Raw genomic sequence first — 23129 nt, 5'->3', positions numbered from 1 at the left:
CCTCCACGAAGTTTCGTTTTACTCCTCATGGAGTAATTATCACCTGAGTTCGTAACAACTGATCTATAGGTATCATGTTTAGCGGCGTACGTAACGTTTTCAGGCACATCAGTGTAACAAACGAAAAAAAAAAAAAAAAAAAAGAATTTTGAAGAGATCTTGTTTGCGATGTATCACTTAAACTACGCGCATTTCAAACACAGATGTAAAATTACCACATACGATTTATTAGTTTCACTGCAAGATTAATGTTTTTCGTGTTTTCAGTCCTGAGCTTAAGACGGTTAGTGGTTTTCGTGCGTGCTCTCTCCACAGCATTTATGAGTTCACATGACAACTCACCTATTTTTCCGTGACATCACAAGTCATGTTTTGTAATTGGATGATAGAAACAATTCGAGCAGCCACCATGACGTTTGAAGTATCCGTCAAACTAACGTTCCTGTGTGGTGGTTTTCGTATTAATTCTTACGTATTAGGGAAATGTATATTTTAAGAGAAGATGCTGTTGTAATATTCAGTTCTAAGACTAATTTGATGCAGCTCTGTATACCAGTTTATCCTTTGCATTTCTGCACAGCTACCATAACCTACATTGATTGTTGTGTCGAAGTCTTGGTCTCCCTCTATAATTTCCTCCCAACCTCCCCCCCCCCCCCCCCACAACCACCCAACCACCCATCGACCCACCTACACACACACGCACACACACACACACACACACACACACACACACACACACACACACACACACATTAATAACGGACAATTTCTTGATGCCTTAGGACATCTCGTATCAACAGATTCCTTCTTTTAGTCAATTTGTGCTGTAAATTTCTTCTTCCCCTAATTCGATTCCGCACTTCCTCAACTGTTATTCGTTCTACCCTTATCATCGTCCACGTTTCAGATCAGTACCATGCTACACTCTACACAAATACCTTCGAGAAGGACTTCCTAACACCTAAACTGATATTTGGTTGTTAACAAATTCCTTTTTTTAGAAATGTTTTTCCTCGTATTGCGAGTCCGTATTTTATATTCCCTCTGCTTCGGCCACATGAGTTATTTTGATGCCCAAGCAGCGAAACTCATCTACTATTTTAGTGTCCCAGTTCCTAATCTAAATCACTCTGCATCACCTGATTTAATTCTAGTACATTATATTACCCTTGTTTTACTTTAGTTGTTGTTCCTGTAGTAACCTTTTTACAAAGTCCATTCCGCTGACTTTTCTTTTAAGTCCTTTGCTGTTTTTGGCAGGTTTACAGGGTGTGTTGGAAAACCTCAAAGTTTTTATTTCTTCTCCCTGGACTTTAATCTTTTTCCAGTTCTCTCCATGGTTTCCTTCATAGCTTTCTCACTGTATAGACTGAATCACGCTGGGCATGGGCTAAAAATTTGTCTCACTGTCCTTCGGCTCTTATAACTGCAGTCTGTTTCTTGTAATCCCGGTATTTTGTCCTTGCTACCTTAAAAATTTCAAAGAGTGTAGTCTAGGCAATACTGTCAAAAGTTTTCTCTAAATCTCAAAATGCGTTTCTTTAAGTTATCTTCTAAGATAAGTCGTAGGGTTAGTATTGCGTCCCTACTTTTCTCCGGAAACCAAACTGATCTCCCCCGAGATCTATCACATTTTACAGTCCTCCTGTAAATAATTCGTTTTAGCATTTCGCAAGAATGACTTACTAAATGTATAGTTCGGAAAAATTGCCATTTGTCAACTCTTGCCTTGTTTGAACCTGGAATTATTACATTGTTCCTGTAGTCTGAGTACATTCCGCCTGTCTATATCTTGCACACCAGGTTGAATACTTCTGTCATAGCTGACTCTCCAAAAGATCTCGCTAATCCTGCGGGGACATCGACTACTGCAGGGGCTTCACAGTGCTCTGCCATTCTTCTCGCAGTATCGCATCGTAAATACTTTCAACTGCTTCCCCCTTCTCTTTTTCCAGTACTGCCCTCAGTTTGTTTAATTTGCATAGACTGTTTGTTTATTCCATTCACCTATCAGGTCTCCTTTCTTTAGGTAGTGCTGTCTTTCCATCCAACGTCTTGACAGTCATACAATTGGTCCTCTTTCTGCAAAGGTCTCTTTAATGTTACTGAAGAAACATCGATCTTTCCTCTAGTTACGCGTGCTTCTACAGGCTCACATTTGCGTTGTAACCATTCCTGCTTAGCCATTTCACATTTCCTGTCAATCTCATTTTTTAGACTTCTGTGTTCCCTTTCGTCTGCTTCATTTAAGTGATTCAGTGCAATAAGTATCTTTCCAAAACTCTTCATTTTTAGTGCTGTACTAAATGGAAATGTGAGGTCTTTGGCTGAACAATTATAGTTGTGTTATATTCAGATTCGCGGTATGCTGCACTATTACGAAAAGAAGATTATAGTACTCCAACCCCAAACGCCGTCAGCAGCAAGGAAATCCTTAGCACATGTTTCGTCGACTTATTTCCTGTAAACATTTGTGAAACTATCGCTGTGTGGTATGTTACCGCAGTCTGCTACACTCTAGCGAAACATTTACAAACTGAGCATGCGTCTCCTACAGTGGACGTAATTGCCAATGCAAGAAACAAAAAGTAGTATTTTTAACACCGTCAAAATACTATCATTAGATATTGGTTAATGGCGCATGAAAGCATAATACAGATATAGAGAGACAGAGTTTCGGCAGTGATGGTTCAGATACCCTTTTGTTGTAAGCAAAGAAATGTGAAAATCTTGTGTAGACTGGTAGGACAGCCTTCGTCTAAACTAACTGAATCACCTGGAAATCCACACGAGCTGTAGTTCGTAGAAGTACCTCGACCAGAAGTCACTAACCAGCATTTTATGGTGCAGCCCTAATACTAGCTACTCCTCACTCAGAAAGCATCACTCGATATCAACAGTTCCCAAATAGATGACTGTTGCTGTTTACATTCGTGTTGCAGATATTTGAAATGCGTCCTGACTATTTAAATTCTATAATACTTTATTTAAAATTGCAATGTAACACCCTCTAAAAAAAAGAGAACGATACGCCACGAAGGAGTTCCCTGAACGGAAGAGAAATTGGTAGATGTGATGTACATGTACAGAGAAATAATGATTACTATTTCGGAAAAATTGGATGGTTTATTCAGGTGAAAGATCTCAAATTGAGCAAGTCAATAACGCACTGGTCTACCGATGATCCTTAAGAAAGCAATTATTCGGCTTGCCACTGATTGATGGATGCCATCCTGAGGAATATCGTGCCAAATTCTGTCCAACTGACGTGTTAGATCGTCGAAGCACAGATATGGTTGGAAGGTCCTGCCCATAATGCTCCAAACATTCACAACTGTGGAGAGATCTGGCGACCCATCTTACCAAGATAGGGTTTTGCAAGTATAGATACAAGCAGTAGACATTCTCACCGTGTGAAGGCGGTCTTTATCTTGCTAAAACGTAAGACCAGGATGGCTTGCCATTGAGGGCAGCAAAATGGGACGTAAAATAATGTCGATGTACCGCTGCACTGTGAGGGTATCGAAGATGACAAGCAAAGGTGTCCTGCTATGGAATGATATGGCACTCCAGACGATAACTCCTGGTAGTCCGGCCGTATGGTGGATGACAGTCAGGTTCATATCCCACCGCTGTCCAGACACGTCCTTGGTGGTCGGGGCTCAGTTCGAAGCGGGACTCATCACTGAAGATAATTCTACTCTAGTCAATGCGATTCCAGGACGAAGACCTGTCTGGAGCCGCCCTAGAAAGCGGAAGGATACCAACCCGACTCTCACCCAGCATATGGCCCAGCAACTAGGAACAGTGGTTGGAGTGCGATATCTTTTCATAGCAGGCCCTCTGGTTGTCATTCGCGGCACCCAAGGCACGGCGGTACGTCTATGATGCTCCACACCCCGTTTTGTTGCCCTTTATGGCAAGTCGTCCAGAACCAACCAGCCCATGACGAGAGTTTCTACTGCTCTTCTTCATGCTTTCCAAACCCTACTTTGGTCAGCAAGGTCGCCGGATCTCTTTCCAGCTGAGAACATTCGGATCATTATGGGCAAGACCCTCCAACTAGTTCTGGATTTTGAAGATCTAACGCGCCAAGAGGGTAGAATTTAGCACGATACCTCTCAAGAGGACATCTAACAACAGTATCAATCAGTGCCAAGCCGAATAAATGCTTGCATAAGAGCGACAGGTGCACCAACTCATTGTCGACGTTTTCAATTTGTGAGCCTCATTCTCTAGAATAAATCATCCAACTTCTCTTGAAATGTAATCATTCGTTCGTTTTGTAATGGTACTTGAATTACGTAACAATTATGGTACCTCACCTGAACCTCTGGATACCAGTAATACTATACTGTATTTCTGTTAACTACTTAACATATTTCTGAGACAACATTCACATTTGATTTCACTTTTGGTACATCGATATATTCATATTGCAATATTATTCTTATGTGTATTCTTTCTTTTGTCACTATGATCTTTGAAGTACTTGTAACTCTGATTTTTGGACGCATAAGCGATTGCTAGTTGGTTCTTATGTTGTTAGAGAGTCGGACGTTGAGAAAGTCAAGTCTTGGACGTCATGTTTGGAAGATACATATTGTAGTTGGCTTATAAAATGTGAGGAAGATGTTTTCAAGTATGTTTTGTATTGTGAAGTGATGTTTGTGTGTTACGTGATATTGCAGTAAAAGCAATTAAAAGGAAGTGTAACTTAAATTCGGAGTGCTGATTATTTTTTTACATCACCATTGTGCTAACTTTGAAAGGTTAAATCTCCAAGAATGGTTAGAGAAGCGCAGCTACAAAACTTTTGAATATAGCAGAATAAAACCTAGGCCTCTTTGCATCCGAGCTTGGTATCATAACCACCTAGATTTTCAACGATTGAGCCATGATTTTACGACGAGACCTGCGTGGGAAACACAAAAAGATGAGTGCCTAGTTTTTTGATTATTACAAGAAATGACTTTATTAACTGTGCTCTAATTACACCTGCCACATAATATGACTGATGTTGCCCGAAAATGCAGTATTTAGCAGCGTAAGAAACACCACTATCGTTATTTAAATTTGACCTTTGTTGTGGTAGGGTTGTTAGAGTTTACACATCTATTGATTTCCGTCTCATTCGGATAATTATTTCGTGGTGCGGCGTATTTATTGTTTTAGCGTGTGTATAATGTGGGCCAGAGCCTTCAGCTGCGAGCCACTCCCCGCCATGCGGCTTCTGCGCCCGACGCCATTACCACAGGAAGGGAACGAGCGGGTCGAGAACCGCAGTGAAACAACTCAGCGCGCAGCTATTTTCGGAAATGATGTCTGCGGATTGCGTTGGGGAGAACAGACCGGGCCAGGACCGGCTGGCCCTCGTTACCGGAGACCACCATTGCCGTCAAGCCTTTTCTCCACCTCTCGTCCGTCGAAAATGTTGCGGAGAAATCCCAGTAGAAGTGGCCGCTCAGCAGTTACCACTGGCCGCAGTGGCTTACAGGTCTGCGAGGCAGGACGTTGCCACAGCACAGTAGTTCCAAGCTCGTGACTCCACAGGCGGGTGGACCACGCATCGTCCAGGCGTGACACTCCAGGACAAACAAAAGATTTCGCAGAGCCATCCTCGTATAAAATTTAGGCCTACCCAGTGTTCGGGGAAGATCAGATCTGAGCCACAACTAGAGCTTTCGAAGTGAATAATCACTTCTTTGCTGGGTGATGACTGACTGCCGAGAGGAAACTCTATTTCCTTTTTAATTTCTCATTGGTCGGGTGACGATGCTTGGTGTTCTGACTCCTATTGGTGGAATCACGTCACCAGCCGAAGGCCTGATTCGCATTCGCAAATGCTGGAAATCGGCAATGAGGCAGTAATGGTCCCCTCCCCCCTTCCTCCATCGGGCCGTGACTTTTTTTTCTTTGTGTGAGTCGGGGGTGGAGGGCAGAGGGTTACGGTGAGCACGCGCTAGTATCGTCTAACCCCTGAAGTATTACTTGTCGTTTGTTGTGGTCTTCAGTCCGAAGACTGATTTGATACAGCTCTGCATGCTACTGTAACCCATGTGAGACTCTTCATCTCCCAATAACTACTGCAGCTTACATCCTTCTGGATATGCTTACTGTATTCGTCTCTTGGTCTCGCTCTACGATTTTTACCCCCAACATCTCCTTCCAGTACTACACTCGTGATCCCCTTATCTCTCAGAATGTGTCCCGTCAACCGATCCCTTCTTCTAATCAAGTTGTACCACAAATTTCTTTTTTCATCAGTTTTTTTCACTACCTCCTCAATCTCAAGCGTTCTTCTGTAATACCACATTTCAAAAGCTTCTAGTCTATTTCTCTAAACTGCTCATCGTCCACGTTACACCTCCACACACTGCTACACTCTAATACCATCAGAAAAGACTTTCTAACACTTAAATCTATATTCGGTGGTAACAAAATACTCTTCAGAAACGCTTTTCTTCCCATTGCCAGTCTACATATTATACCCCCTCTACATCGACCATCATCACTAATTTTTCTGCTCAAACGGCAAAGCTCATCCTTCGCTCTAAGTGTTTCATTTCCTGATCTAATTCCCTCAGCATCACCTGATTTATTCGACTACATTCCGCTACCTTTGTTTTGATTTTGTTGAAGTTTACCTCATATCCTTATTTCAAGGCACTGTCTATTCCGTTTAACTGCTCTTCCACGTATTTTTCTGTCTCTGATGGAATTACAATGTTATTTGCAAACCTCGAATTGTTTATTTCTTCTCCCTGACCTTTAATACCTACTACTAATTTTTCTTTCTTTCCCTTTTCTGTTTCCTCAATGTACAGATTGAATAACATCGGGAACAGGATACAACGCTGCCTCACTCCCTTCTCAACCACTTCTTCCCTTTCATACCCTTAGACTCTTATAATTGCCATCTGGTCTGTACAAGTTGTAAATTGCCTTTCGCTCCCTCGTCTCCAGTGCCATTGACAGTGTAACCTCGGTCTCTGTTAACACTGTTCGCGCACATGCGAAATCCTACCACTTCTCTTGTTACAGACTACCAGTAAGTCCACATGTGTGAGAGGGTATTCGTATTCTTACAGTTGATCGTAAACACCTTCAGTAAGGATGATCGTGGTGAAAATTACTTAGGGCAGACAATCCGCATCGTAGCCGAGAGCGGTCCTGGTGGTCCATCAAGTATAGAAATTTGGAAAAATCACCAATAGCGATAAATAGCCTTACGGGAGGACATAATCAGCTTCGTGAATGCAAACGTTCCCTCTCATATATCGATGTATAACGACTCTGCTAAACTTGTGTGTTCATGTGAGAATACCTACCGCTTTCTTTGTTAGAGCAGGAATTTTCCAAACTTTTGTTTAGACGGAACATTTTGAGAATCATCGTATTTTGAGGCACCACCTGTTATACTGGGTGATTATAGTAAAAATTAAACACTCAAACCACTGTAGAAATAACACCACTGGACAGAATGACGTAAAATTGCAACGGAATACTATCGCAGAAGGGGAAAAACGCATCGCAGAAGAAAAATAAGTAGTAACAAAATGCAGCAAAAGAGGGCGCTGTAAGCATCATAATTTAATAGTGGTCGACTACAAACGACAAATGAATCATACAACAAGGACTAAGGAGTTCGTTTGACGTTAAACAAACTGTACTATTCAATGTGCATGGGTGTACAGAAGTGTTACTGTTAATTATATAAGCCCATTCACCACGGCAAAGTCATATCACGTCGTATGGGGAAAATCGGTTTTTAATTGTCCTGTGGCCAGAACCCCATAAAAAGCATCAATCAAATCAAATCGGATTATTAATTTCCGTGTGACTGGCCCAAAACATGCTGTCCATCGTTTTCTGTAACAGGGTGAAATCGAGAAACAGCATGTTCCACAGCTGATCGAAGTGTTTCCGGGATCACGTTGTTACGCAAAACATGCCTTCAATGCAACAGAGTTTGGCATCGGAACACGAACACAACATCTTTCAGATAGCCTCACAGCTAGAAGTCACACGGATTAAGATCAGATAATCGGAACGGCCAGGCTGTGGGGAAATGGCAGCTGATAATTCTATCGTTTCCTAAATGGCGCTTTAGCAGGTGCTTAACTGGATTTGCAATGTGCGGAGGTGCGCCATCTTGCATAAAATGATCCCATCCACACATCCACGCAGCTGGAGAGTTGGAATGACGTGGTTGTGGCCGGCCGATGTGACCGAGCGGTTCTAGGCGCTTCAGTCTGGAACCGCGCGACTGCTACGGTCGCAGGTTCGAATCCTGCCTCGGGTATGGATGTGTGTGATGTCCTTAGGTGTGTTAGGTTTAAGTAGGTCTAAGTTCTAGGGGACTGATGACCTCAGAATTTAAGTCCCATAGTGCTCAGAGCTATTTGAACCATTTTTGAACGTGGTTGTGCAAAAGACACTTATAGCGCTTACCAATGACGGTAAAGGTAACAGGACAGGAAGCACCTATCTCTTCGAAAAAATATGGCCCTATGATAAATGATGCCGTAAACCCGCGCCACACAGTGACCTTCCAGGATGAAGTGGTACTGGTTGATTTGCGGGTGGTATTTCCGTTGCCCATATTCGACAATTTATGTATTGACGTATCCTCTCAGATGGAAGTGGGCTTCGTCTGTCCACAAAATCTTCCACGGCCAATCATTGTTCACTTCCATGCTGATGGCAGGTCAGCAGGAAGCAACTCGCCCAATATCCCAATATTCGGGCAACTCTCCGTGCACTACACGTTTGCACACCACCACACGTCTCCTCCTGCATTCCTGTGGCCACTGTTTCCACTGAGGTCGAATCAATTCCTTTCCTCCCTCTACTAGGTTTCACACCAAAGGAACCCGTCTTTTCGAATTTCCGATTCTTTCAAACCCTTCAATGTCCGGAACTTCTGCAGAGCGGCGTATGAACAGACGTCATTCTTGTAATACAGCTTTACAAGCAAAGCGCGATACTGCATGGAGACAGTCATGGCGAACGTCGCAGACGCGAAAGGAGGAAAACCGTGTACCCGGATCAATTTCCATATTATTTTTTCTTCTGCCGTACGATTAGCTTCTTCTCCGATAATATTTCGATGCAATTTAACGTCATTCTGACCTGTGGTGTTATTTCTACAGCGTTTTGAATGTTTAACTGTAATTATAATCACCCTGTATTTTGCACGCTAATACGATCTTTTGAAATGAGGAAAACCTGTTTTGTTCAGTGATTATTTCAATTTTAAAACATGACTAGTAACACAAAAATGGTAGTACAACTTACAAAATATATCAGAAGCATCAAAATGTCGAAAGAACCGCCATACTGTTAACAGTTCTACGCGGAGCATTTATTCACTTCCCGCTGATCACAAGTGTCCAGTTAACAGTTTGGGAAACGCTGTTTTAGGAAAACAGAGGTAACAATCAGAGTGATGTCTGGAGGCGGACACTTGAATTTTAGAGTTTTAAAGAATAAACAAACAAAAAAGCTTGCTCGTAAGGGGATGAGCAATGCTGTGGGTAGTCTGCCAACGCCTTGTGCACGTCAGTCGCCCTGATGCGGTAGGCGGCTTCTATATGCCTCATTGCTAATTAACTGTATATGCATATGCCAACCCCATCGCTGGACCAGTAGAAGTTAGGACACCAAGCAATGTCATCCGCCGAAAAAAATGCCCTGTGACGGAACAAACATTTTTCCTGCCACACAGTTATGAGGGAATATCGTAAAGTAACACACTATAATTGTATTGTCGAAGTATTTAACAGGTAACAAAACAAAAAAGTCATAAATCAACTTAACAAACCAAACAGATGAAAATCCGATCGTGCAAGGTCCGAAGTGTGTAGTGGATGCCCGAGCATCTCTCACTCAAATTACACAAGGTACACAAGTGAGCCTTCGGCTCCAAAATCCCCTATCGATGATGTTTCGTTGAATTGTTCGCACGCTGACAGTTGTTGATGTCTGAGCATTGAGATCTACAGCAATATGCACCTCTTTCACGTTGGACGATTCTCTTCAGTCGTTGTTGGTCCCGTTCTTGCAGGATCTTTTTCCGGCCCAAAGCGATGTCGGAGATTTCATGTTTTACCAGATTCCTGATATTCACGGCACACTCGTGAAATGGTCGTACGGGATATTCCCCATTTCATCGCTACCTAGCAGATGCTGTGTGCCATTGCTCGTGCGCCGTCTATACCTCAACATTCAAACACTCTTAAATGTTGATAGCCTGCCATTATAGCAGCAGTAACCGATCTAACAACCGTGCCAGACACTTTTTCTGTTATATAGGCGTTCCGACAACAACACCGAACTCTGACTGTTTACGTATCTCTGTATTTAAATACGCGTACCTAAACCAGTCACCAGCCGGGGTGGCCCTGCGGTTCTAGGCGCTATAGTCTGGAACCGCAGGACCGCTACGGTCGCAGGTTCGAATCCTGCCTCGGGCATGAATGTGTTTGATGTCCTTAGGTTAGTTAGGTTTAAGTAGTTCTAAGTTCTAGGGAACTGATGACCTTAGAAGTTAAGTCCCATAGTGCTCAGAGCCATTTGAACCTATACCAGTCAACCGTACAGTGCGTGGTGGTGATTAGGCCCTACCCTAAACCACTACTAGATATTCCGTTTCCTACGCTACTTGTAAATAGGGAGAGGGAAAAACGACTTACTATATGCATCCGTATGAGCGCTGATGTCTCGTATCTTATCTTCGCGGTCCTTACTCGCAAAGTGTGGTCGAGGTAGTAGAATCGTTCTGTAGTCAGCTTCAAATGCCGGTTCTCTAAATTTTCTAAATAGTGTTCCTCGAAAAGAATGTCGCCTTCCCTCGAACGATTACCATTTGATTTCCCGAAGCATGTCTGTAACACCTGCGTGTTGTTCGAAATCTAGCCGCCCGCATCTGATTTGATTCGATGGAGCCCTTTAATCTCTCTTGGTACGGATCCCAAACACTCGAGCTGTACTCGGCAATATCGTCCTATATGCTATCGTCCTATATGCCCACTACTTTACAGATGAACCACACTTTACTAGGACTTTCCCGATAAACCGAGGTCTCCCATTCGCCTTCCCTCCCACAATCCTGATATACTCGTCTTATTTCATATCGCTTTGCAACGTTACGCCCAGATATTTAAAACACCTGTCTGTGTCCAGCAGGACACTGCTAATGCTGTATTGGAACATTACCGGAATGTTTTTCCTACTTATCCGCATTAACTTATATTTTTCTACACTTAAAAGAAGGTGCCATTCAACATACCAGCTAGAAATTTTGTTTAAGCTATCTTCTACCCTCCTACAGCTAGTCGACTTCGACACCTGACCGTATACCGCAGCGTCATCGGCTATAGCCGCAGATTAGCAGTCGGGCAGAGAGAAAAAAGGCAGGCACTCCGTCTTCAGGCCACAAGTGCCCCATCGGAACCATCCGACCGCCGTATCATCCTCAGTTGAGGATGCAGATAGGAGTGGCATGTGGTCAGCTCACCGCTCTCCCTGTCGTTATGATGGTTTTCTGTGACCGGAGCCGCTACTATTCGGTCGAGTAGCTCCTCAATTGGCATCACGAGGCTGAGTGCACCCCGAAAAATGGCAACAGCTTATGGCAGCCCGGATGGTCACTCATCCAAATGCCTGCCACGCCCGACAGCGCTTAACTTCGGTGATCTGACGGGAACCGGTGTATCCACTGCGGCAAGGCCGTTGCCAGAGAGACAAACAGGTGGTCAACAAAATGATTATATCAGAGTTCCGATCTTTGGATTGAGGTAAGGACCCTAAACAAGAGTTATAGCGAAGAGGAAAAAACAACTGCCTTCTGCGTATTGCTGACGTAGAGTCTAAAGTACTCCGGACAAGTGTATGAAATAAGATGCGGGCGGAGAAGAGCTGATTATGGGCTGCCATTTGTCCTTCCCTCTGCTCGTATTGCAGCACAAACGTATAAAGCGCGTCCCGTATTTTCCGTCACACCGTCTATTTTACTAGATTTCGAGAGGCACCACCTGAGGGTTTCCTATAAGGATAAGGTATCGGAGGAAACGGAGAAAGGCGAGAAGAGGAAGCGGATGGCACGCAGTTTCCCATTTTGGGGCGCAGGGAAGAGCGGGCCAGTCCGCGATTACACCCTCGAGTGATCATCGCAGCCTGCAGGTCCATTCCGGCGCCGGCGGCTCGCGCTGGCGGGGTCGCCTCCTCCGGGTTATTGCAGCGCGGCCCTGGAGGCTGGGGTCCGCCGAGTGGACGCTGAGGCCCATTCAGACCTCCTGAGCCTCCGCCGGCAAACACACACACGCGCGCGCGCACGGAAGCTGGCAGATAAACAGACGGAAAAACGGTCTCGCAGACGGGCCGCCGGCTTCTGGGGAGAAGACGGAGGAGGGAAAGAAAAAACACGGACGCCGGTCTCAGGCAGGCGGGTCGGGCCAGTGAGGGCAGGCAGATTTCTGCCGCAGGACCGCGGCCCGCATACAAAGGGGGAGGCGGAGCGGTCGGCCGCAGCCGCCCGGGTCCGTCTGCGTGGCTGCGGGCCCTCCACCGCCTCTCAGAAGCACATTCGAAGATCTCAGCGAGACAGGCTGGAACGTCCGTCGATACGAGATTGAAGAAAAAAAAACACGTTTCTAATGCCCGTGACTAAGATGCACGTAATGCCGAGATTTTTTTTTTTTTTAATTAACAAACAGCGTCCTCTTTTCATGCATAGACCGTGAGTATACACTACTGGCCATTAAAATTCCTGCACAAAGATGACGTGCCACAGACGGGAAATCTAACCGACATCAAGAAGATGCTGTGATATGCTAATAATTAGCTTTTCAGAGCATTCACACAAGGTTGGCGCCGGTGGCGACACCTACAACGTGCTGACACGAGCAAAGTTTCCAACCGATTTCTCATACCCAAACAGCAGGTGACCGGCGTTGCCTGGTGAAACGTTGTAGTGATGCCTCATGTAAGGGCCGGCCGGAGTGGCCGAGCGGTTATAGGCGCTACAGTCTGGAACCGCACGACCGCTACGGTCGCAGGTTCGAATCCTGCCTCGGGCATGGATGTGTGTGATGTCCTTAGGTTAGTTAGGTTTAAGTAGTTCTAAGTTCTAGGGGACTTATGACCACAGCAGTTGAGTCCCATAGTGCTCAGAGCCATTTGAACCATTTGAACCTCATGTAAGGAGGAGAAATTCGTAGCATCACGTTTCCGACTTTGATAAATGTCGGATTGTAGCCTATCGCGATTGCGGTTTACCGTACCGCCACATTGCTGCTCACGTTGGTCGAGATCCTATGACTGTTAGCAGAATATGGAATCAGTGGGTTCAGGAGGGTAATACGGAACACCGTGCTGGATACCAACGGCCTCGTATCACTAGCAGTCGAGATGAATGGCATCCTATCCGCATGGCTGTAACGGATCGTGCAGCCACGTCTCGATCCCTGAGTCAACAGATGGGGACGTTTGCAAGACAACAACCATCTGCACGAACAGTTCGACGACGTTTGCAGCAGCATGGACTATCAGCTCGGAGACCATGGATGCAGTTACCCTTGACGCTGCATCACGGACAGGAGCGCTTGCGATGGTGTACTCAACGACGAACCTGGATGCACGATTGGGAAAACATCATTATTTCGGATGAATCCAGGTTATGTTCACAGCATCATGATGGTCGCATCCGTGTTCGGCAACATGGCGGTGAACACACAATGGAAGCGTGTATTCGTCATCGCCATACTGGCGTATCATCCGGCGTGGTGGTATGGTGTGTCTTTGTTTACATGTCTCGGTCACCTCTTGTTCGCATTGACGGCAGTTTGAACAGTGGACGTTACATTTCAGAAGAGTTACGACCCGTGGCTCTACCCTTCATTCTATCCCAGCGAAACCGTACATTTCAATAGGATAATGCACGACCGCATGTTGCAGGTCCTGTACGGGCCTTTCTGGATATATAAAATGTTCGACTGCTGACCTGGCCAGCACATTGGCCAGATCTCACACCAATTGCAAACGTCTGGTCAATGGTGGCCGAGCAACTGGCTCGTCAGAATACGCCAGTCACTACTCATGATGAACTGTAGTATCGTGTTGAAGCTGCATGGCAGCTCTACCTGTACACGCCATCCAAGCTCTGTTTGACTCAATGATCAGGGGTATCAAGGCCGTTATTACGGCCAGAGGTGGTTGTTCTTGGTACTGACTTGTCAGGATCTATGCACCCAAATTGCGTGAAAATGTAATCACATGTCAGCTCCAGTATAATATATTTGTCCATTGAATACCCGTTTATCATCTGCATTTCTTGTTGGTGTAGCAATTTTAATGGCCAGTAGTGTATATTGAGATGACAAAAGTCATAGTATAGCGATATGTGTATTTCCATATGGCGGTAGTATCACTTACACAAGGTATAGAAAGCACTGCATTGGTGGAGCTATCATTTGTACTCAGGTGAGTCATATGAAAAGGTATCCAACGTGGTCGCACTACGATAACTAACAAACTTCGAACGCGGAATGGTAGTTGAAGCTAGAGACACAGGAATATTCCATTTCGGAATCATTACGGAATTAAATATTCCGAGATCCAAAGTGTCAAGTTGTGTAGAGAACTCCAAATTTTAGGTATTACCTCTCAACACGGACTACACAGTGGACGACGGCCTTCACATGACTACCGAGAGTGGTGGTGTGTGCTTAGAGTTGCCAGTGTTACCAAACAAATAAATCTGCTCAAAATAACCACAGATATCAGAGTGAGACGTACGACGAACCTGTCCGTTAGGACAGTTGGCCGAAATTTGGCGTTAATGCTCTATGGTAGCAGAAGACCTTTGCGAGTGTCTTTGCTGACACCACGAGATAGCCTGCAGCAGCTCTCCCGGACTGACCATATCGGCTGGATCCTAGATGACTAGAAAATCTTGGCCTCGTCAGATGTGCCCAGATTTCAATTGGTAACAGCTGCTGGTAGGGTTCGAGTGTGACTTAAACCCCACGAAGCCCTGGACCCAAAGTGTCAAGCTACCGTGCAAGCTGTTGGTGGATGCATAACGGTTTGGTCTGTGTTACGTGGAATGTGGAATCGACTTGATCCTCTGGTCGAACAGAACCAATCACTGACTCTGCTACTTGGAGATTATTTGCAGCCATTCATAGACTTCATGTTTCCAAACAACGATGAAATTTTTATGGATGACGATGCATCATGTCATCGGGCCACAACTGTTCGCGATTGGTTTAAAGGACACTCTGGAGAATTCGAGATAATGACTTGGCCACTCAGATCGCCCCACATAAATCCCGTTGAATTCTTATGGAACATAATCGAGAGGTTATGACGTGCACAAAATCCTGAACCAGCAGAAGTAGCATGGCTCAATATTTCTACCCGGAACTTCCAATGTCTTGTTGAGTCCATGCTGCTTCAAGTTGCTGCACTACGCAGGGCAAAGCCGGACCGACACGATATTAGGTGGTATCTCATCACGTTGACACAGCAGAGTAAACTTCTTAAAAAAAATTACTTTGAGTCATGATGTCTATAGAGGTACAGGAGTTCGACAAAAACATGTAAACGCCTTGATATATGCATCCTTTGCAGATGCTAGCCGAGCCTGTGGGTTGCACTTTTGTAGTCGACACCGAATGGTATCTGTACAATGTTCTCTGTAAATGGCAAGTGTTAGTAATGGTCTGAACAGTCTTCTGTGTAGTCGTGAGTGCGTAACGTCGCAGCTCTATGAATTCGAAGGTGGACAAATTGTTGGTGATCGTATAGTGAGTTCTTACTGTAGGTGGCAAAATTATTATGTATAGTGCTCATATTTATGTAATTTTTAGTTTTGAAACAACGGTCTGAACAAAGAAAATGGTTTTCAAAGCGTTGTTTCTTTTATATTGCTACTAGTATCATTGTTACTGTTTCTGACAATCGGCAGTAATGGAAACGCTCCTTATTTGTCAGTTATATCATGTGTCTTCTCATTCGGTTATTGTTCGTTAAAAAGTGAAGTTTGCTGTATTGTCGTTTTTAAAACTGCCTATTTGTTTTCCGCTAGTTTCGTATTTAAAATAATCAAAAAGTAAGTAACGATTTTTATTACGATACTTTTGCTTAATTTTTTCTGTAGACTCAAATTTTTGTTAACGGTTAGGGTGGAGAGAGGTCAACACTCTTCTGAATCATTTGATGTGAACCATCATCATTTGTTCCCTTGCCTAAATATGGAACATCATTTATGCCCGAAGATCCCAATACATTGTTATACTTACTGAAATCTGTGTTTTGCCGCAGAACTTTCTCTCTCTCCAGCCTCTTCTAGTATCACGAAGTTTAATTCCTGCTGTCTTATCAGTTATCATCTTATCCGAAATATAGCTAATCTCTTCCATGTATCCATCCTTCCCTCCTCCGATTCTTCGGCAAATCTTCTCATTTCTCGTCGGTGTACCTAATTTTCACTGTGCTTCTATAACACTGCATCTCAGACGTATCGGTTCCATATTTTCCCAATTACCGCACTCAGTGGTTCACCTACAAACCAGGTGATTTAGCTTTCCCTACTGATTCGCTTTATGCAGCCTGCGCTACGTCTGTGTCAACATTGATACCCAGACAGGCAACAGACACGTGAGCTATGTAAGCTCTCCCTTAGAGTTTTGAGTGACTGTTCGCAAACGGAAACATACTGAAAAAAATACAACTGAGAACTGGCTATGAGTTACACGGCATTTTTGGACCAAGATATACCTTATTTCTGCCATACTTAACCAAATGTCTCCAGTTTTTCGTTGTGTTTAGCCGTCTACTCATTCAGGCTTTGGATGTCTACAAGTTTAAGGAGTTTATAGCAATTAGCCTTTCATAAAAGGTTCAGATGTTATATACCAGAAAATTATTACTTCCACACTTCCCACTTTCATACTTCCTCCTAATTTTGTTGTTTCTGGCGGTGAAACACACTTTATAAGGCAAGGATTTCCTGATGACACATACGAATAACAAATTATTACAGATTCTTTTACACTGAAGCGCCAAAGAAACTCGTATAGGCATGCGTATTCAAATACAGAGATATGTAAGCAGACACAATAGGGAGGTACGGTCGGCAACTCCTATATGAGACAACAAGTGTATAGTGCAGTTTTGTTAGGTCGGTTATTACTGCTACAATGGCAGATGATCAAGATTTAACTGAGTTTGAACGTGATGAGATAGTCGGCGTACGAGCGTGGGACACAGGAACACCGAGGTAGCGATGAAGTGGAGATTCCACCGTACGACGATATCACGAGTGTACCTTGAATATTAGGAATACGGTAAAACATCAAATCTCCGACTGCGGCCGAATAAAGATCCTACAAGAAGGGGACCAACGACGACTGAAGAGAATCATTCAGCGTAACACATGTGCAACCCTTCCTCAAATTGTTGCAGATTTCAACGCTGGGCCATCATCAACTGTCAGCGCGGATTCATTCAACGAAACATCATTGATTTGGGGCTTTCGGACCCGAAGTCCCACTAGTGTACCCTTGAAGACTGCACGACACAAAGCTTTACGCCTCGCCTTGGCCCATCAACACCGTTATTGGACATTTGATGACACGAAACATGTTGCCTGGTCGGACGAGTCTCGCTTCAAATTGTGTCGAGCGAATGGACGTGTGTGGATATGGAGACAACCTCATGAAGACATGGGCCCTGCATGTCAGCAGGGGACTGTTCAAGCTAGTGGAGGCTCGGTAATGGTGTGGGGCGTGTGCAGTTGGAGTGATATGGGACCCCTGATACGTCTAGATACGACTCTGATAGGTGAGACGTACGTAAGCGTCACGTCTGATAACCTGCACCCATTCATGTTCTTTGTCAATTCCGACGGACTTGGGCAATTCCAGCAGACAATGTCACACCCCACACTTACAGCATTGCTACAGAGTGGCTCCAGAAACACTCTTCTGAGTTTAAACACTGCTGCTGGCCACCATACTCCCCCGAAATGAACATTATTGAGCATATCTGGTTTGCCTTTCATCGTGCTGTTCAGAAGAGATCTTCACCCCCTCGCACTCTTACGGATTTGTGGATTACCCTGCAGGACTCATGGTGTCAGTTTTCTCCATCACTACTTCAGACATTAGTCGAGTCCATGCGACGTCGTGTTGCGACACTTCTGCGTGCTCGCGGGGGCCCCACACGGTATTAGGCAGGTGTACCAGTTTCTTTGGCTCTTCAGTGTAGGTAACAAGAAGTGCAGAGAACAAGAAAATTGCTATTTGTTGACGTGGTTCAGACTAATCTGACACGTATAACTCTCGGTAAAGGTTCAGGGGAATAGGACAATACCGTAATCTACATATGGACTATGAGAAGATCAGACCCGCAATGATCGTGAAGTGAGTTCCTGAATGCGCCAGAATACCCAAAAAGTATGCATGCATCTACTATTTCCGATTGGGTCGTATGGAGCCTTTAATTACTCGCTTATAGCACTGTACTTCTAAATTTGACTAATCCTAAGAGCGTACGTAACAACATACCTTAATTCTCGCACCGTGCTCACCCAAGCAGCGTTTTCTCACAATATTCAGCACTCAGATGCGTGGAGATAGTGTCGCAGTCTGCCACAGAATGAGACTCATCAGCTCCTCATCGCATCTGCAGAGGAGTTGTCTGAGTCCAGTGACCTCTTCCATATCTCCAGCCTACGTCCCCTGGGTCCTGCTCCCAATCGAAGTGCGTTCTCTACCGACGCAGGGTTCCGTCTCCACTCTACAAGTCTGCGTAATTCTCGTGCACCAGCGAAAACGACTGTGAGAAGTGCTAGCCAATGATTAACAAGACAACAGTCTCAACACCTTGCAAAGCTTTTGCAACATGAACCAGTCGTTGCACTTCTGGGTATTCAATACTTAAACAGATCCTACTTATTCTCCCACTCCTCAGCCGAGTTTGATTTGTTTGGTCAACATGATCGTCTCCATGTCCACACTTCTCGGAATTTCTCGTCATGATTTCTCCAACTCTGCTGTTTATTTAGATCAGGCATTGAGGAGCCTTCTTACAGCTTTTTAGGCTAGAGCTTATTCACCTCGCGTAAGGCAGCGACAGAAAGATGGTCCAGTGCTCTGCAAAAGAATTCCTGTTCAAAAAGCAGCTCGGCCGCTTCTCATTGACTGCCCCTCGCATAGCATTCCCCGCGGTCGACTTTTCGGCTCTAACGAAGTTCGTGATTGCCACGCTATGTTAACTATCTCTCTCAATGCATTCCTCACCCCCATTATCGCACAGATCGCATTATCCAAAAACTGCGGGAAGGTGATTCTCAGCCTTGCAATGGCTGGATCACTCTCCGGTACTTGATGTTAGAAGTCAAATCACCTTGCGCTATGTCCCTGAAAGGCGAGACGTAACCCCCAGGCTGTCGGTCCAAATGTCTGATCACCGACCTGCCAACTGTGTGCATACTGGATAATCACATACGGAACTGAACTACAGAGAAACTACACTAATGGCCATTAAAAGAAATGCGGATGATAAACGGATATTCATTGGACAAATATATTATACTGGAACTGACATGTGATTACATTTTCACGCAATTTGGGTGCATAGATCCTGAGAAATCAGTACCCTGAACAAAAAACTCTGGCCGTAATAACGGCCTTGATACCCCTGGGCAATGAGTCAAACAGGGCTTGGATGGCATGTACAGGTACAGCTGCCATGCAGCTTCAACACGATACCACAGTTCATCATGAGTAGTGACTGGAGTATTGTGACGAGCCACTTGCTCGGCCACCATTGACCAGACGTTTCCAATTGGTGAGAGATCTGGAGAATGTGCTGGCCAGAGCAGCAGTCAAACATATTCTGTATCCAGAAAGGCCAGTACAGGACCTGCAACACGCGGTTGTGCATTATCCTGCTGAAATGTAGGGTTTCGCAGGGATCGAATGAAGGGTAGAACCACGGGTCGTAACACATCTGAAATGTAACGTCCACTGTTCAAAGTGCCGGCAATGCGAACAAGAGGTGACCGAGACGTGTAACCAATGACACCACATACCATCACGCCGGATGATAAGCCAGCTTGGCGATGACGAATACACGCTTCCATTGTGCGTTCACCGCGATGTCGTAAAACACGGATGTGACCATCGTGATGCTGTAAACAGAACGTGGATTCATCCGAGAAAATGACGTTTTGCCATTCGTGCACCCAGGTTCGTCGTTGAGTACAACATCGCAGGCGCTCCTGTCTATGATGCAGCGTCAAGGTTAACCGCTGCAACCATGGTCTCCGAGCTGATAGTCCATGCTGCTGCAAACGTCGTCGAACTGTTCGTGCAGATGGTTGTTGTCTTGCAAACGTCCCCATCTGTTGACTCAGGGATCGAGACGTGGCTGCTCGATCCGTTACAGCCATGCGGATAAGATGCCTGTCATTTCGACTGCTAGTCGTACGAGGCCGTTGGGATCCAGCACGGCGTTCCGCATTACCCTCCTGAACCCACCGATTACATCTTCTGCCAACAGTCATTGGATCTCGACCAACGCGAGCAGCAATGTCGCGATACGATAAACCGTAATCGCGATGGGCTACAATCGGACCTTTATCAGAGTCGGAAACGTGATGGTACGCATTTCTCCTCCTTACACGAGACATCACAACAACCTTTCACCAGGCAACGCCGGTCAACTGCTGCATGTGTATGAGAAATCGGTTGGAAACTTTCCTCATGTCTGCACGTTGTAGGTGTCGCCACCGGCGCCAACCTTGTGTGAATGCTCTGAAAAGCTAATCATTTGCATATCACAGCATCTTCCTGTCGGTTAAATTTGGCATTTGTAGCACGTCATCTTCGTGGTGTAGCTATTTTAATGGCCAGTAGTGTACATGCAAGACAGCCACACAACACGGGATTAATGCAGACAAGTTAATCCTAGCTATCACTGTCATTAATAATTATAAATTTATCTATTTTATTAATTCATGGGAATGAAGTTAGACAGCTATGATTTCCAATGAGTCGCTACCAGCACATGATAAATGCCAGTTCGGATGTAGGCTGCCACGTATCAAAGGATTGTTTTGCTCTAAGTCAGGAGTTACTTGATATTGTTTTTATCAAATAGGTAAGACATTAATCTCATGCGAACAAGTGCGCCACCCTCTCGAACGCAGTCGACGTAGCGGAAGTACGTGAGGGGAGCCGCGGTTATACCAGCACCGGCTGAAACTCCTGGCTTCATCCGCCCATATATTCCGCCACAGTTTGGGCCTCCCTACGACGGTCCACCTCGGTCCACGTGACGGCAATCTCTGTCTGCATCTGGCGCCGGCCGCCACTTTGGGAGGATCGCCCACTAAAGCCCGCATTACCTGCCGGCGCCGCGACGCTGATCCCCTGTGAAAACACGCGCGCCGCTTTTTCGGGTCCCACTTTCTCCCCGCGTCGCAGGGCTTAGCCGGATCCCTGGGTCCGGCCTGCCGATGCTGCTACGGCCGTCTGCCTTCCGGGGGCGTTGCCAACTCGCCCCTGTCCGCTAAACGCCTCGTCTGGTTTCGCCGATACTCCGCCGCTTGCGTTCTCTTGTTTCATTACTGACGAAAGTGCGTCGTGCGTCGCCCATGCTACCACTGTTCCGACAGCTTCTGCAAATACTTCCTGACGTAGGCTAACGAGTCTGGTATTGAGGACTTGCGGCTTCTGTCCAGAATAATGTCTGACTGTACCATACACTCGAGCTGGATGAGCTGGAAGTAACTCACAAATGATACATACACAGATGAAAGGAAAAATTATGTCAAGTGCCCATCGCCAGACTTAATGCTGCCTCGTGACGTTTCGGGCACGTGACATGGCAAAGGAAATACACAGGGTGCCCCCACCCCCACCCAAAAAAGACACCTACAACAACGCTAAGTATTTGTACGTGAAGACAAAAAAACATGAAATGATCGTATGGCACTGTCGGCCGGGAGTCCCCATCCGGGGAAGTTCAGCCGCTGAGTCCGAGTCTGATTAAATTCGACGCGACATTAGGCAACTCGTGTGCCGGTGATGAGGATGATTGATGATGAGGAGAACACAACACCTAGTCCACGAGCGGAGAAAATCTTCAACACGGCCGGTAATCGAACCCAGGCCCGCTATATGAAAAGTAAGCACGTAACGACTCAGATAAGCAGGTGGGTGCCAGAGAGCGTCGAAGTGTAAGACGGGTTTGCGTTCCGCATTACGTCAATAAAATCAACATGAGAAGCACAACGCGATGTCTGCATTACAAACGAGCACCTCCTTACGTCAATGCAGAGCCTGCATCGACAGTGCTGAGCTCAACAACATGAGCCAATGACTAGAGTGGTCTATGAAGTATTTCAATCGCTTCGTGGACTCGAGCAATAAGGTGCCCCACTGACCTTACGGGTGTGTCATATACCACACTCTTCAGATTACCCCACATAAAATGATCACGAATGGTCAGATCTGATGACGGTGCTGGCCGTGTAACTGGTGAACCCCTACCATTCCACCGACTGGGATATGCAGCTTAAAAATGATTCCGCACATTGACATCAAAGTGTCTGGAACTCCGTCGTGTATCGACCACATGTCCATACGAACGTTTAGTGAGGGTCCATCCAATAGGATAGGCAAAACATCTCTAATAAATTTGAGTACATCGGTGCTGTTAGTCTGTTTGGCATTAGATGTGTCACAATGATATGGTCAACAAATATTCTGGTCCATATGTTCGTGATTTTCAATCACCGGATTCCTGATATTCACGGTGCACTCATGAAATGGTCGTAGAGGAAAATCCCCATTTCATCGCTACCTCGGAGATGCTGAGTCTCATCACCTGTGCGCCAACTGTAACACCGCGTTCAAATTCACTAAAATCTTGATAACCTTCCATTGTAGGAGCAGTACCCGATCTAACAACTGTGCCATTCACTTGTTGTCTTATATAGGCGTTGCCGACCGCAGTGCCTTATTCTGCTTGTTTACGTATCTCTGTATTTGAATATGCATGACTACACTAACTTCTTTGGAGCTTCGTTGTATATGCGAATAAGAAGA

Source organism: Schistocerca piceifrons, chromosome 6 (genome assembly GCF_021461385.2).
Source record: "Schistocerca piceifrons isolate TAMUIC-IGC-003096 chromosome 6, iqSchPice1.1, whole genome shotgun sequence".
Classification (NCBI taxonomy): domain Eukaryota; kingdom Metazoa; phylum Arthropoda; class Insecta; order Orthoptera; family Acrididae; genus Schistocerca; species Schistocerca piceifrons.
This window is presented reverse-complemented; position numbering follows the sequence as displayed.